The sequence below is a fragment of the Podarcis tiliguerta genome, assembly GCF_965153285.1.
Source record: "Podarcis tiliguerta genome assembly, chromosome: 1".
NCBI lineage: Eukaryota > Metazoa > Chordata > Lepidosauria > Squamata > Lacertidae > Podarcis > Podarcis tiliguerta.
Genome location: NC_139534.1, coordinates 23,340,288 through 23,355,156, shown reverse-complemented (window position 1 = coordinate 23,355,156; position 14,869 = coordinate 23,340,288). Strand labels below are relative to the sequence as shown.

At 44.6% G+C, this 14,869-nt stretch overlaps 1 long non-coding RNA gene across 1 annotated transcript; it reads left to right on the top strand.

The window, feature by feature from the left end:
• Window positions 1-87: 87 nt before the first annotated feature.
• On the top strand, window positions 88-3,387 carry LOC310665147. Its single transcript, XR_014505200.1, has 2 exons — window positions 88-219; window positions 3,018-3,387. It is a non-coding gene; the product is annotated as an uncharacterized lncRNA (long non-coding RNA).
• The last annotated feature ends 11,482 nt before the right edge of the window (window positions 3,388-14,869 follow it).

Below are 14,869 nucleotides of genomic sequence, written 5' to 3'. Positions count from 1 at the left end.
GTGCGCGCGCGCACCCGCATAGCCTCTCTTGCCTCTTTACCTCAGGGATGCAGGAGCCTCGCGGTGGGGGCGCCAGTTGTTGTTGAACTCGCCCATTCCCGCCAGATTTGGCCCAGCGGCCAGGGACGATGGGAGTTGTAGTTCAACAACGTCTGAAGCGGGGACGGGGACGCTGCATTAAGACCATTCACTTCGAATATATAATTGATCTGTAGAAAGGTCTGGAAATATAGGCGATGGATGCGCTTTTGTAACACACAAAAAACCCACACACCTTTATTAATACAATTTAAAGAGAGGAGGAAGGTTGCTCAACCGAGCTGCTGCTTCGTTCGGCCCTGATGGCTCCCCACAAATAACATCATAATATAATGGTTGTAGTTGTTTAGTCGTGTCCGACTCGTCGTGACCCCATGGACCAGAGCACGCCATGCACTCCTGTCTTCCACTGCGTCCCGCAGTTTGGTCAAACTCATGCTGGTAGCTTCGAGAACACTATAATAACGTAATAAGCGCAGCTGAGCAAGAGGCCGCCGCTGCCGCTCCCATTCCCCCCCCCCCCCGCGCTGCTCTGGGAGACCCAGCCATGGCGCCTCCCAGAGTAACGATTCGAAGCAGCGGCAGCTGTTTACTTGCAAGTGTTTTGCAGCCGCTAACTTGCCTGTTTTTCGTGGGCACGCGAGCAGCAGCAGCAGCTGCTTTGTTGTGCCGCTTTTGCCCCGGAGTTGTCTTGAGGAGAAGGCATGCGGTTGCAGCGCGGAGGAGGATCTCCCAGCACCCAAGAGATGCTACCATCTCCTTGGGGTGCTTCAGCTGGCCGGGGGCCCTCCAGAGTTGCTGGGCCTGGCCAGTTCCTCTGCAATGCTAACCCCTGTCTGGACTAGAAACTTGTAAACTTTATACCAAAAAACACAATTTCGAGGTGTACAAAATTATGGGCGTAGCTGTGGGGGTGCAGCTGCCTCCCTTAAATCAATACAAATCTGAGGTTCTGTCTCCCCTTAACAATAGCCTGCCCCCCACAAACAGAATTCCTGGCTATGCCCATGTACAAAATTACATGGCGTTAAAATGTATCATCCAATTCATATTCTGTCAAAATAGATCAATCCCCCCCCCCCCATCTCCATGCTTAATACTTTGTAGCTTTGATCTAATTCTCCTAAGGGTTGTTAGAGTGGAGAGGTAGGAACACAAACACTTTGAATCCTATAGCTAAATAAGCATGGTTGTCCCAAAAGTGTTGTGACACCCAGGGCTGTCTTAAGCATATGCAGTGCTGGGGTGCAAAGATCTGCCTGGTGCGTCCCCATCCTGGTTGCCCAGTCCCAGGCATGCAGGAGGGTGGAGCTGGCCGGCCGCCTCAGCATCTCACTGGCTTGGTTGTCCCCGAACTCGCGGCGCAGAGCCGCCCGCAGCAGGAGAGCCCAACCAACAGGCAGGCTCTTCCCCGGACTCTCGGCCTAGCGCCCTGAGAGCCCGCACCTGGGTGCCCCGCACCCCTACTGCCTATGGGTAAGACGGCCCTGGTGACACCTTGTGAGTGGCACCTCCATCTAAATCTGCATTGGCTTTCATGCACATTAACATTTTCATTTGAATTCTCATCTGTACTGACGTTGCAAAAATGGCAAAAGCAAAAAAATAAAATAAAAAAGGGCTCAAATGTGTTTCATCTAGCCCAATTCAGCGTATTTTTATGTGGTGAACCACCCTGTAATCTTCAGATAAAGGACAGTATGCAAATATGATAATTTTAAAAAATGATTTGGGTGGAGCTTCCTTCTTTGCAAAAACGACAGCCTTTTGCGCACAAACTTTCATTGGCAGCAGTCTCTGAAAGCAGGAGACTAAAGATGTAGTTGGCATATAAAACACATGTATAAATATGGTAGGGGCTGCTGCCCCTACTTGGGTTGCTCACCAACCCTGTCAAAGTGAAGGTCCTGCATTAGTGCCTGGAAGTGGTATTGAACTGGATGTGGATCAAGAAATGGAACTTGAATCCAACCAAGATAGAAGCTCTGTGCTTTGGGGGTTACCATGTCTGGGATTTGGTCAGACAACATGTTCTGGATGGTATTGCACTTACTGAAGAGCAAGGGTGTGGTTTGGGAGTTCAGTCTAGAGCTATCATTGTCACTTGAAGCTAAGACGACCTCAGCAGCTACTTAAGTTGGTCCATCAGCTACAGCTTTTTCTGGGCAGGAATAGCCTGACTACAGTTATCCACACTCTGATAACCTCCAGGATGGACTTTTATAATACACTTTATATGGGTCTTCCAACTCTTGAAGGCTCTCCAGAATTTGCAACTAACATAGAATGCGATGGTGAGAATATTGATATGAGTAGCGGGGTTGTTGTGTATATAACACCCATTCTCAGACAGAAGCAACTGGTTGCCAGCTATCTTCTGGGCCTAACTGAAGGACTTAAGTTGATATCTAAAGCCCTGAACGGGCTGGACCCCAAATATATGAGAAAACGCTTTCTCCTATATCCATCCACCTGCCCACATACTAAAATCAGTGGAAGAGACTTTCCTAGTGATTCTTGTATTAAAGGACCTGTTGAGTGCAGCGACCTGTGGAAGATCTTTTTCAGTGGTGGTTTCGCATCTTTGGAATTACCTTCCCACAACTCTGTTCTTTCATATGCCTGTTGAAAACCCACCTTTTCCACCAGGTTTTTAGTGGCTAATAGGTTAAGCCATTTTAATGGTGTTTTTAAGTTATGCTGTTTATGTAACTTGTGAGAATGATGTTAATGCTTTTGTTTATTTTGTAGTTGTTTTTTTCTTGTTTGTAAATATAGTGAAGGGCAGTATGTAAATATCTTAAAAAGGAAACTAATAAATGATGGTTGCACATGCAGGTACATTGCAGTAATTTCACACATGATGTGTGCCTGCAAAAAACCTGACGTGGTTGCTTGTAATTCTTCAATAATATGCAAGATTAGCAAATATAAATGAGATTGCTTCTCTTTTCTCATAACTGTTTTTAAATTTTCAGATATATGTAAGTGAAGGCAAGGAGACAAGACATTAAATTCCAAATATTTGAGCTGTCAAAACATAACCACAACATCAGTATGCAAGATGGTGTGTTTATTTTGTTTTCTGTTTTGTTTGTTTTGCTGTTGTGATTTGGTTCAACCCATCCTGTGCACTCAGTTACAGACGGAAGAAATTTTAGGACTGGACCATAAAATATCCATCTCTGTTTGGCCAGAGGAAGCAGAGAATGGAAGTTGAGATGTTTCCATATTTTATTTAAGGATAACTAATTCAGTTTGTTGCTCTTTGTGATAATGACTTCTAATTCTACAGTCACTCTTTCTCTTTGAAGTCCCTTTGTTTGATGAATAAATCTGCAACGTGAATGTAAGGTTTCCTGTGATTATTAATTTGAGAATTTTAGTGAGACATAGCTGCATTATTTGATGCATATTTAATTTTTAAATTATTTGCTCTGAAGATCAAAACTAGAGAGATGTGAATGTGTCCTTTCTGACTTGCTTCTTAGAACCCCTGATGAGCAAGGTAGAAAAAAAAATAGATCGTTTTCCTTCCATGACTGCAATGCAGATCTGATTGTGGGAGTGGTTGCTAGCAAACACCATGGGGTCTGTGTTCAGCCAATAACAGCCAACTCTCAGGCTGAATTTAAATATATGTTGTTGGTCTGAGTTGCCATTTTCTGGCTTCTAAACAGAACAAATATCACTTTTTCTATTAGCCCCAGCAATTTCTTAAGCACACTGGCAGGCATTCATCGAACAACCAGCAATGATTACTTGTAAACACTGCTAATTCTTTGGTCTAATTATACAATTGCAAGCTATATAGCCCCTTTAAACCGGAGTCCTATGATTTATGCCAGTCCAGTAGGACTAGACAGGCAGCTTTCGAGTTCTGCCATGGTGATGGCTGGCTTTCACTGAGCAGGAAAACGGAGGAGAAGAAAACGACAGAAACACAAAACAAGAGAGCGTAGCAGCCCTAACAGCTGCTTCCCGAGTATCCATGGCAATACCACCGGCACACACAAATCACCAAGAAGACGATGCTTGCCCATGTTAACAATGTATAGATTGAGTTAATCTGCACATGGGGACAAGAAAACATCACATCACACCACCCCACTGCACATCCTACCAGATACTGACATCACAGCTCCCTGCACTATATAAGCTGCTGAAGTGTGCAAGCAGCGAGAGCCCTGTGAGAGCCTTCAGAAATTTTGGTCCATGACTACAAGGATGATAATCCCTACAGGGCAGGTTTGAGGGAGTCTCAGGCAAGCTGCTCTCTCCAACACAGTACCCTTCTCATAGGCAGCTCCCCACGTCCATGAGCTTGCTCTGTGATGGGGTGGCTGGCAGCAGAGGAAATGTGTGCTATAGCCTCCTAGCTTGGTGGGGGTCTCAGCTCTGCACCCTTTTTTTTGGGGGGGGGGGAATAAAAGGCAGCTCAGCTACCATAAACAAGCCAGCACTGGACCCTGATCTAGCAAGGCATTTCAGAGGAGGCAATGGTAGTTGCAGTGCTGGCCCTTAAAAACATGGACCCTTAAAATTAGAAGACCGCAATCCTGGCATCAACTTTGATTGATGCCTCCAAGGCATTTGCCCTACCATTCTGAGTGCTGGTGACACAAACTCTTCATCGCCCACGGAATGGGTTTATGTTTAGCACGCTATATCTCCCTTGAACACAAACTGGTATTCATGACAAAGTTGTGCATATTCAGTTCAAAAAGTAGCCCAGTTAATCCACCTATTTTTTTGAGGACACAGTGAGACGCATTGCAACCACTTCAAAATATACTTGCAGAAAAAGATTGGAAGAAGTTAAGAGATGTTCAGCCTGCCCTGCTGGAAAAGCGAACTGAAAATATAGAACTACATTATCCAGTACCTGGTCAATACTGTATATTATACACCTAGATGTTGAGGAAAAACCTGTTCATATCTATGTCCAGCACGACCTGCGTGATAGATATACAGTTCTAAATCAAATAAGAGAGTCAGTAAGCCTGTTAGATGTAGGGAGAATAACTGAAAAGTCATGTTCAGATATATTTCATGCACCATATCTTCCTCCATGATCACACACACACACACATTCCTCCAAAGAACTTCAGGTGATATCAGTGATTCTCTCTCCCATCCTCACAGCAACCTATGAAGTTAGCTAGGCTGAGATAGATGGTGACTGGTCTATGGACACCCAGTGGACTTCATGACTGTGTGGGGATTTGAACCCAGGTCTCTTCTGTCCAACACTCAGATCTAGCCTTCCTTTGTCTGGTGACCTCCAGGTGTTTTGGACTGAACTGTCATCCCTGACTATTGACCATGCTGGTTGGGGCAGATGGAAGATGTAGTCTTAAATATCTGGTGGGGACTAAGCTGGAGAAGACTGTTCTAACCACCACCCCATGCTGCCATAGGGTCTCAGCAATCACTGCTTGTTACTGGTGGGGCTGGAAGAGAATTAAGAGGACTTCCCGCTGTGCTGACAAACGATTTGTTCTCACCACTGTTTAACTGAAAGCATTGTGATTATTATTTACACGGATTAGTTTCCTGTTAACCTGGTCCTCTAAGGGATGCCCAACACAAATCAAATAATCAAATATTAAATCAGGTAAAATGAGGCACGATGGAAGAAAATTATAAATACATAAAAAAAGGCCTCAGTAATCCTCCAGGGGTAAAAATATAATACTCAAATTAATAGCCCATTTGCCACTAACGTGTGACATGCCTCACACAGTTGAGCTCTACTTGAGATTGTGTCAAATGAGAAGTGAGAATTTAAGCATAAAACATAATACCTTTGTAGGAGTAAATGAGCAGCACTTCAGTCAAGAGCTGAATTCATTAAATACAGACACTGACGGGAGTCTGATCAGTGATGTGCATGTTAAAAGGGATATTCACTGGTGTGTCATTGATACATTCATGTTTCTGCTCAGTAACGCACACCCGAGTGCTTAATATCGTAGGTCACATTGCAACAGGCACAGTTGGAAACTGCTGAGTACTACAAATATTTATGGCAATATATAACCTGATGACATTTCCTGCCTTCAGGACACACATGATTTGAGTTCTCCTGCTTTCATAGACCGTATGATTAATCATATTCTTACACTAATAAGGAGGATAGTAATATAAGCAGTTTACACAAACAAACATCTAAGTTAAGGTCAACTGTATCATACACAAAATGGAATAATACCTGAATGATTAATTTTGAGATGTGCTTTCATGGAGCTGAAATAGCCTTCAGATTGGTGCTGCCTTATAGAGGTAACATTCACCTTTCGTGGTAAACAAGTGCAGATCAACTTTAGCTAGAAGAAATAGATAAAACAGATCCTTTTGTTTGGGAAGGAAAAGGTTGAGCAACTGAAGCTGTGGAATAGTTTTCTACATGTTCTTAAATATATGAAGTTAAGCAAAACAATCAAAATACGCTTGTAATTTAGGTGCCATGCAGTGATGAGAGTTTTTAAGTGTAGAAAACACACTGAATATCAAATATGTATTTCAATATGGGTCATGATGACCCAGCCAACCTTGGACTCTCCCACTGAAATCAATGGGACCAAAAGCACTGGCTGTTTTAGATGGAATTGAATCCATGGCTGAATTGTGTCCTTTGACTGGCATGACAATCCTTGTTGAAGTGCTGTCAAACATAGTGGTCCCATACCAAATGAGACCTCTCAAAAGTGTCTGCCGAACATGGGGAAACCCAGAATAAAGAGTTCCATTGCAATCACATAGTGTTTGAGTTGGAAGGGATCTTGGAGAAAGTGAAAATACCCCTGAAAAGTTCAGGTTCAAGGTATGCTTTGCTTGATTCAAACTACAGATCTGTAATGAAGGTTAATCCTTTGTTGAAGGCTAGCCTTTGGGAGTCCGAGAGTCACTTTGGGGGTCAGACTGGGGCTGAAGCATACCAGCAAAAAGTCCACTTAGGTATACATGGGGACGTGGGTGGCACTGTGGTCTAAACCACTGAGTCTCTTGGGCTTGCTGATCAGAAGGTCAGCAGTTTGAATCTGCTCGATGGTGGTGAGCTTCCGTCGTTCTGTCTCAGCTCTTAGCAGTTCGAAATCACACCAGTGCAAGTAGATAAATAGGTATCGCTGCAGTGGGAAGGTAAATGGCGTTTCCATGCGCTCTGGTTTCCGTCACGGCGTCCTGTTGCAACAGAATCAGTTTAGTCATGCTGGCCACATGACCCGGAAAGCTGTCTGTGGACAAACGCCTGCACCCTCGGCCTGAAAGTGAGATGAGTGCCGCAACCCCATGGTCTCTCCTCCTTTCTCACCTTCATAGGTGCTTCTTCTGAATAAAAACCACTTCCACCTGTGGATCCAACCCATTTTCCCCTCACCCTGTGTCTTGAAAGTGGTTTGAATGAAGAAGAAGAAGAGTTTGGATTTGATATCCAGCTTTATCACTACCTGAAGGAGTCTCAAAGTGACCAACACTCTCCTTTCCCTTCCTCCCCCACAACAAACACTCTGTGAGGTGAGTGGGGCTGAGAGACTTCAGAGAAGTGTGACTAGCCCAAGGTCACCCAGCAGCTGCATGTGGAGGAGCGGGGAAGCAAACCCGGTTCCCCAGATTACGAGATTACCGCTCTTAACCACTACACCACACTGGAATGTCATGCGCAGTGTGTACATTCACCCTACGTTCCCTTCTGCTAAAATTTCTTGGATGTTTTTCTTGGTATTTCAGGAAAAGGCTAGAAGTAACAGTGGGGCAAAAGAAACCTGTGGGCTCCCCATGCAATATGAAGTCCCTCTCATACTTCCTCCAGCTCTCTTTAAAAGTATCGTCTTTCTCCAGCTACATCAGTTGGAGTAAAAGGGGACTGGTGCATTGGGACAAATGGGGCACTGCCCCCCAACCCCAGTCTGCCCTCTCTCAGCCCCACACCACCTGCCTGCTCCATTTCTTACAAACAGTTCATGGGACAGCACAGCCTGTCAGCTTCCTGCTCCTTAGTCTCAGTGTTGTCACACTGTAGGGAGTAGGTTGGAGACAAAGCTAGAGTTAGCTGGCGCTGCCTATCATTGGCTCTGGCGCCACCTACTGTTGGGCTCCCTGCCTCCCACCCTATCAGTTCCAATGAGCATCAGGCTGCTTGAGGACTCATCCACACTGCTGCTTTCCTCTGAGAAACTCCCCCCCCCCCACTATTGACTGCTGAATCAGAGCAAATGTCTGCCGAGTTTTCTCTGGATTGATGTTTTCCAGGAGAAAGCAGTAGAGGAGAGGCAAAACCACTTGGACACTTGCCAAGAAAGCATAGTTTAAGCAGAAAACCACTCAGCCCTGTGCTTTCTAGGCACAGAACAAGTGGAAGTGTGGACGAACCCTGAGTTGAGAGCAGAAGTCCAGGTCACTGATGCAATAATTCTGGTTTGGCAGAGTGGGAAGGCAGAAGCTCATTGTATCCTGCCCAGCAGGTCAATGCCTCTGATGGTTGCTGCCAGGCACAGGAAAATGGACTTGCCTTGCTTGTTTTAGAAGCAAACAGAGCTGTAACCCTTCATTAACAATGAGTTCAACCAATTGATCCTCAACTGTGTTTGCCAATTGCACCAGTGAATAAAGTTGAACTCTGACTGCTGGCATTGCTCCATCAACAACAGAGGTGGATTTAGGGGAGCGTGATTGGTTTGCCTGCACTAGGCGTCAAGCCAAGAGGGTGCTGCAGAGGGTGCTGTAACAATGAAGGTGAGAGGCTGGGTGGGGGTCTGAGTTTGAGTGTCACACAGGGCGCCACAGAAATTTTAAAGCCCAAAGTCCGACACTGCCAATGGGAGCCACAAAGCAGGAAGCAAAACAAAGGTGTTTTTTCCCCATTTTAAAAATTGTTTTCCATTTTGGGAAGTTCATTTTAATTTGCCTTTCTGTAGGAGAGCTGAACTGCAAGGTTAATGCAATTGATACACTGTGGTTTTAACTCTGAATATTGTGTGAACCTTATTGCTTAAGAGGAGACATTGACGCGGATGACACTGTGGTCTAAACCACTGAGCCTCTTGGGCTTGCTGATCCAAAGGTTGGCGGTTTGAATATGCGCACACGAGGGGTGAGCAACCGTTGCACTTTCCCAGCTTTTACCAACCTAGCAGTTTGAAAGCACACCATGCAAGTAGATAAATGGGCACTGCAGTGGTGGGAAGGTAAACGGCATTTCCGTGCGCTGTGGTTTCCGTCACGCCAGGAGCAGTTTAGTCCTGCTGGCCACATGACCCGGAATGCTGTCTGTGGACAAATGCTGGCTCCCTCGGCCTGAAAGCAAGATGAGCGCCACAACCCCACAGTCGCCTTTGACAGGACTTAACCACCCAGGCGTCCTTTACCTTTTACCTGACATGTAAAGGCTACTCGATGAAGAAAGGCAGCATCAAACAAGTAGCTAGTTAATGAATGAATGAGTTCTTATCTGTTGCCCTGAAAAGTTCAGCCCAGGTTCCTTGGCAGAAGAAACAACCCACAACTGTTCCATGCGCAGCCTTGCACAACCTTTGTTTGGAGCAAGCTAAGAACGCCAGAACAGGAGAAAGAGAAGGAGAAGGAGAAGAAGAAGAAGAAGAAGAAGAAGAAGAAGAAGAAGAAGAAGAAGAGTAGTAGTTTGGATTTGATATCCGGCTTTATCACTACCTGAAGGAGTCTCAAAGCGGCTAACATTCTCCTTTCCCTTCCTTCCCCACAACAAACACTCTGTGAGGTGAGTGGGGCTGAGAGACTTCAGAGAAGTGTGACTGGCCCAAGGTCACCCAGCAGCTGCATGCGGAGGAGAAGAGACGCTAACCTGGTTCACCAGATTACAAGTCCACCGCTCTTAACCACCACACCACACTGGATCTCTCCAGTGGCCCAGCTAGTCCAGCATCCTGTTCTCAGACAGTGGCCAATCAGATGCTCCCTTGGAGCTATTTGTGATGCTGCTGTGAGATGTGGCATCAGACCAGAACTTGTCACCATCCTCTCCTGTGTGCTCAGGAGTCTCCTGTTTTCTCACCCCTTTGTTGTGGTTTATGAGCATCACTGGAACTTTAGCACTGAATGAAGTCCAGTTGGAACACGCTCCTCCTACCTGGGATCTCCCTCAGTCCTTTAATTCAGATTAGGGAGACCTCTAGCACCACCAGTATTTCCTGATATTGAATCTACTCAAAGCCTCCCAAAGCCTCCTAGGCCTAAGAACACAGGCAGCTGCTTTAAACGGAGTCAGAGCCATGGCGGTTCATTTAACTAGGGCTGGCATGCTTCTGGAATTCCCTGGACATAGCCGGGATTCGTCCGCCGGAAATAGAATCCAGGCGGAATTTCCGGAAATTAGCAAAAATGTCTGGGAAAACCCAGGTGTATGGCAACCCATGTCAGAAGCGTAGATTTTTCTGGCAAATTGTAAAATGAAAAAGCTCAACAACCCCCTCCCCCCGAGAAGCTCAACAATTTTTGTGGCCAGATTTTCACTTTTTGAAATATGGCAACCCTAATTTAAGTGTTATTTAAATCCTGCTAAGGAGGCTCAACTGTTTATAGTGGTCTCCAAGGTAACTTATAGATTTCCCCCATTCTTTATTAGGAAATAGTGTGTTTCAATGCACGTCCTGCCCCACCATCCCCAGCTTCAATCCAAATTGAGTAGAAGAACGACCCACCAGCCTTTTAAGTTGGCACTGTGTACACATTTGTAGTACGAAAGGAGGGAAGGGGAACTCAAGGAGCCTAAAGGGGGGAAAACCCTGTGTTGACATTAGAACTGTAGGACTGTCGAGTTCGAAGGGACCCTGAGGATCATCTAGTCCAACCCCCTGCAATGCAGGAATATGCCGTTGTCCCATACGGGGATCAAACCTTCAATCTTGGTGTTTTCAGCGCCATGCTCTAACCAACCGAGTTACAGTGGTACCTCGGGTTACAGACGCTTCAGGTTACAAACGCTTCAGGTTACAGACTCTGCTAACCCAGAAGTAGTACCTCGGGTTAAGAACTTTACCTCAGGATGAGAACAGAAATCGCGCGCTGGCGCCAGCGGGAGGCCCCATTAGCTAAAGTGGTACCTCAGGTTAAGAACAGTTTCAGGTTAAGAACGGACCTCCGGAATGAATTAAGATCTTAACCCGAGGTACCACTGTATATTGATTTGATTGAAACAAAAAGACAACCACACCTCTGCTCCTCTGGCCTATCAGCATTTCTGAAATGATATAGCTGTGAAAAAACTTATTGCTCTTCAAGGAAGATTTTTCTGGCTTTGCTTTGTGTGAGCACACCCCGCATGTCTATATAAACATGGAGGCACTTCCTATAAAGAATGCTGCCTGGGGCACATATCGTAAAACTCACAGTGCAATTAAATGGGCAGTTTGTATTGGAAACGAAATGGGTACAGTGCCTGGAATCTGAACTGAAGCAAAGGAAAAACAGAGAGCCCCACACTTGTATTTCAAGCAACCTTTTTAGGGCTAGCTGTTCTCTATGCAGCTGACAGGTCAAAGCCAAACTGTGAAGAAAGCTAACTTGAAAAAAGAAGAAGAAAGAAGCAGCTTTTTCCAAATTTGAGTCGCGGGAAGTCTGGATCCAACTCAATATCTTCATGCACTAATTAGTGGCTGTAGACATAGGCAATATGAGAAGAAGCAAGTATTATTTAAATGTATGTTTTTTATATTGCATGATGACCAATATAAGTTTTAAATTCTGCTTTGGAACATTCTACCAAAAGTTTTTAGATTAATAAATAACTCCTAGGTACCAAAAGAGCATCTCAAGGTGTATTGCTGTCCTTACAACACAATGCGGAAATCTTGACGTTGCCACACGGGACAGAGTGATTTTGCCCTTAAATGCACGGCAATTTCGTTTCAGTGGAATTTTGGGCCAGTTGGTGTCATTTCTTGTGCTTTCATTGTCCCAACATGATCAACGTGCAATTTGTCACGATTTGGATCTATTTTGTCGATGACTCTTTTAAGGGAATGACTGAATGATGTCCTTGCTCTGGCTGATTTCTCTGAACCCTACATGGCTTGTGCTTTAGAGAAGGTTCTGGAACAAGCATTGGAAAGCACAGCTGTGCAATCCTACCGGAGCCGGTTGATGGCAACAAAATGTAGCCTGGGGAAAAGAGGAGCAACAGAATAGCCTCTTGGGGCAGCTGTCACCTGGGCTCCAGGGAACAAAGGTAGCCAGGTAGCAATTAGCAGAGCAAAATTTCTCTCTCTCTCTCTCTCTCTCTCTCTCTCTCTCACACACACACACACACACACAGAGAGAGAGAGAGAGAGAGAGAGAGAGAATGTTTGTTAAATCAGCTGGCACACTGGAGCACCCCCCCCACTTTCAGTAAATATAAAATATTCACTGTCTGTGTATAATTTGTGATAGTAATAATTTGATTCCATATCAGTATTGTCTACGTTCCCTGGTTGCTATATGCATGGCTTCCTGCTCCACCAAGGATTAAGTCCTAATATTTTCCAGAAGACTTGGATTCTGATTAATGAACACGGCCCATTAGACACCAGGCCCCTTTGCTTAACAGCCAACCCCACAAATATAAACTTTCAGCTTGTTTCACCCCAGATGTTTTCTTGACTGTCTGTTGCCTCCACAAAACACTGTCTCTTGCTTCCCAATTAGTAAAATCCAAATGCGAATTCAAGGAAGTGTATGACATTTTTAAAGCGAGGGTGCCAGCTAGTGGCGGAGAAATGATATACAGAGCTACAATCACAACCTTGACATTTATATAAGAATACAGTACGTTTTTATTTGCATCATGATAATGTGGCATTAAGTTTTATTTGTCAGTTATCACTACATTGTACCAGAGGGGTGGGGTGGGGGGAGAGCGGAGTGAAATCTGGTGCCTGCCATCCTTTTCCTTTTTCTCTTGTGATAGGATTTAATTGGGGATTATTTATTTGAAATCTTCATGCCGTTATTTGATGGAGAGATTGCCTCATACATCAGAGCATTTACTGGTGAGGTCTTTTCATTTCTGGTTTTATGTCTGTGGACATTGCTTGCTGTATATTCCAAACATGTAACTACTGTAGCACTTCACGAGATATATTGCATTTCCGGTGAAATGCAGTAAGTTTTAACATGGTGCTTTTTAAAAAGTCATTGAGAATATTTCCTCTTTGAGAGTGTATCTATCCCATCTCTCGAACTGATTCACTTGTGAACATAAGGAGAGCTATAAAGTAGCTAATAAAATGGAAATGTCTGCAGTGGCTATTTTTTTTTTTTTAAACAGATAGTACATTGAGTGGAAATAAAGATCTAATGCCTCAAAGGGGGAAAATACGCACTTTTCTCATCTACCTGATGTTTGTTTACACTTCAGTACTGTATTTGGGTCGTGCTTGAAAAATAAACATGCAGGAAAAACTGAAATTACACTGCTGGTATTTTGCGGAAAGAACAAAGAGTCATCGGCAGGTCATCTTTTCTAGTTTAATTAAGCAATAACTGATTTTAGAGGAGCTGTGGTGAGCTCTCGAATGCTAATAAATAAGGCCAGGGACTGAGGCATTACTTTCGTTAAATAGTGGGAGCTGTTTATAACTCTATTACTTACTGGCTGGAATCAATTATTATTACTGATACTCTACAAATAATTTATAACCAAAAGCACAGGGAAGGCTGTAAAGCAGAACTTTTCTTTAAATGTCACATGTACCTATGAAGGTCAGCTGTCGCGAATAAGGACACCCCAGATGAACGCACTTGCAATAACATTTTGTGAAGACAGATTGAGTGTTAGTGACAGCTACCAGCAGCAAGCAGAGCTGGCGCGGTCCTTTCGCTGGTTCAATGAGACGAAGAGAAAACACACGAGGATGCGCGGCATTATTCCGGGGTATTGAAAAAATAAAAATAAAACAATGGTTGCTGTTGAGGGTCCCCCCCCCCCCTTTGGTGGGGTAGATGAGGAGCAAAGCTTGGAACCTCTAGGGCCTTTAATGAGATTTCAGATACCAGGAGACAGATATTTGTAAGGGATAAAATTCTTTGCACTGAAGGAAGTCCGGTCGTTTACACTTCACGAAGCACATCGCATTGTTTGGAGTTTTCACGCAATATTTTTAAATCTTTAAAACATCTTGCTAGGGTTTGTAAAGCAAGATAAGACTATGTACAACCTGTTTGTTTGTTTGTTTTATTTACTGCCCTGCTGCCCTTCCTCATAAGATCTCAGAGCAGTTCACTGAATAAAATACAGGATAAAAGCAAGTAAATAAGTAAAACAAAACAGCAAAACAATACCCCCTCCCCTTCCCACAGACACATTTGAAAGGCTATAGAATATTAATCAGCCCAAGGCCTGGTTGAAGAGGAACTTTTTCTCCTGGTGCCTAAAAACAGAGAGTGAAGGCATCAGGCTGACCCTTCCTGGGGAGAGCCAGTGTGGTGTAGTGGTTAAGAGCTGTGGACTTGTAATCTGGGGAACCGGGTTCGCTTCCCCGCTCCTCCACATGCAGCTGCTGGGTGACCTTGGGCCAGTCACACTTCTTTGAAGTCTCTCAGCCCCACTCACCTCACAGAGTGTTTGTTGTGGGGGAGGAAGGGAAAGGAAATTGTTAGCCGCTTTGAGACTCCTTAGGGTAGTGATAAAGCAGGATATCAAATCCAAACTCTTCTTCTTCTTCATTCCACAAACAGGCAGCCACTACAGAGAAGGCCCTTGTGTTGCCACCCTCCGGACCGCACATGGAGGAGGCACACGACTTAAAATGCAGCAGTATCATTCCCCCCACTGTGTTTCAACTCATATTGTACACACTGGAGAAGGGGTGCGGAT